The sequence below is a fragment of the Pinus tabuliformis genome, chromosome X, assembly GCF_031772625.1.
Source record: "Pinus tabuliformis cultivar Carrire ecotype Pingquan chromosome X, CPIR1, whole genome shotgun sequence".
Taxonomy (NCBI): Eukaryota; Viridiplantae; Streptophyta; class Pinopsida; order Pinales; family Pinaceae; genus Pinus; species Pinus tabuliformis.
Window position 1 is genome coordinate 277,511,756 of NC_142308.1, and position 2,379 is coordinate 277,514,134.

A 2,379-nucleotide genomic window follows, 5' to 3' on the forward strand; every position below is an offset into this window, starting at 1 on the left:
AGATATCATTTCCTAAAACCCAATATAAATATTTTGCACTGATCCCTGATTCAAGGCCCTTCTCTTTCATAAGGATAGGTGCTCACAAAAATTAAATTCATAATGTGCCCAAAATATTATTGTTTGCATTGTCTTCTAAAACCATTTTGAATTATGAGTGATTTATAATTTTGCATAGTTGATGGGAACAAAGAGCTGCTACTATCATTTAAAAGACATCAAAAGTTGTAGAGGTGAAATGAAGGAATTAGTACACTATTTAATGATTAAAGTTACAGTTGAATTCATTTGAATTTGAAGCCTTGGGCATGCTCGACTCTCGTATAGGCCATACTACAAGAAGAAAATCAAGCCTAATATTTAACAGTATTCATTTTCTTCCAAATTTTATCACCTCATTGGTATAATAGCCTGATAATCACAATAAAAATTTGAGCAAGCCAGTATTTCCAAAATACCACACTTGCTAGCAAACAGATTTACCATAACATCTTCAACCAGGTTGTTTTTCCAATTGCTTTTAACAAATTTAGCATAAAATCTACAACCACGGTGCATTCATGGAAGTCTAGTCTCTTAAGTCACAAGACGAGTGATAATAAGAAACAACCATAGAAACAAAAGCAGTGCGAGCGCAGAAGTGCAGGATTTCTTTTCTGCCCCTCCACTCACATCAGCAACTTCTTTCCCAGACCTTGAAAAACACAACAAAATATCGAACACATTATTTTGCACCATAAAACCAGTTGTTCTTCGGTTGCAAAATATACTGTCATGCATGCAGAATTACAGGAGCCATTCCAGTGAAGTACTATTTACCTTGATAGAGAACGCTAAATGGTTTATATCATTAAAACTTGAGCGCGGGAATTTACCTGAATGCATAGAAGCGGCCAGGATAACCTGCATGGCCAGCGATAGAAGCACAAGCATTTTAGAAGAATGCCTGCAGAAAAATCAACTGCTCAAACAACAAACAAACTATATAATAAAATGAACATACATTCCATTTTTTTTACATTGGAGTTGCAGATTGGGGAAGGGGGAATATTAATATTATTGGGCTTACTTGGGCTGACATCTATTAGCATTGCAGCACCCTGAAAATCACAGGACCCTGGTGCCTTCATGTTTTTTTGATAATACTTGTTGAATGCAACTGAGGCATGGGCGAATAAAGTATTGGGCGCATATCAAGACCCACTAGGTTGTATAGGGCTACAATCTGCATAACCAGGGCCACAGGCCCAATCCAGAGCTGCTTGCAAACTAATGGGGTCAGTACCGTATCTTGCAACACACCATGTGTTATCTTCTTCTTTGCTTTGACCCCCGACTTTTGTTAAATTTTGCCCATCAAAATGAGTCCTAGTGGAGTTTAAAATGCCAAAATGTTGGATTTCACTGAAGTGATCAAAAGAAAGTATCCCCGAGGGGATTCCAACGAGGGACATTATGAAAAGAAGCCACCAGGCTGGGAGGTCAGCAAGCACCATAAGAGCTAGGGTGGGGGACGATCGGAATTATGGCTAGTATATGGGTGCAAAATGTTGACTTAGGAATTTACAGAAGTAAATACACTGAGCCAAACTGGTAAGAGTAATTATGTTAGAATTCTAATCCCCTGTTCACACCCCTGTTGATAAACCTGAGACTCACAGAGGCCAAATAAAATGCATGAGATTTGTTATTGGAATCAGCTACGGTAGGTTGATGATGTTGGGAGGCATGCACGCCTTCCCATCATCCAGAGCAACAGCCTGTCATTTGATACATAAACCCAGAATCCCAAGATCCCAATGGAAACGCTAAAATGAGTTTTCTCACCAGCAGAGGCAACGATAACTAGAACCACCGCAATTGCCATCAGCACTGACCTCGTCTGGAAGCTCATGCTGAGCAAAGAAACTAAGCCTTCCCATCTTCCAGAGCAACAGCCTGTCATGTGATACATAAACCCAGAATCCCAATATCCCAATGGCAACGCTAAAATGAGTTTCTCCTTAGCAGAGGCAATGATAGCCAGAATCACCGCAATCGCAATTAGCACCAAACTCATTCGGAAGCTCACGCTGAGTAGAGAAACTATAACCGACCAAAGCTTCTTTCAATTACAACAAAATATGGTAGCGCGGGTTCTGAGATTCAAAATTCCAATTTGGAGCGCCATTATACAATTCAAAATTTGGTGGCAATTAATATCAGATGGTAAATAGCATATGATACACGACATGCCATGATACACATGCCACTCATTTCAATGTGGATCAATACAAACAACGACATGGATGATGGCATCATGCATATCTCCATCACTATGGAATCGGAATCTGTTAGCCAGAGAACAAGGGGATGTCAGAACCCGTGTCCCAAGACTGT

The 2,379-nt window shown here is 39.8% G+C and overlaps 1 pseudogene; it reads right to left on the reverse strand.

The window, feature by feature from the left end:
* Positions 1–576: 576 nt before the first annotated feature.
* LOC149139482 (glucan endo-1,3-beta-glucosidase 13-like) lies at positions 577–1,496 on the reverse strand (annotated as a pseudogene).
* Positions 1,497–2,379: the final 883 nt, after the last annotated feature.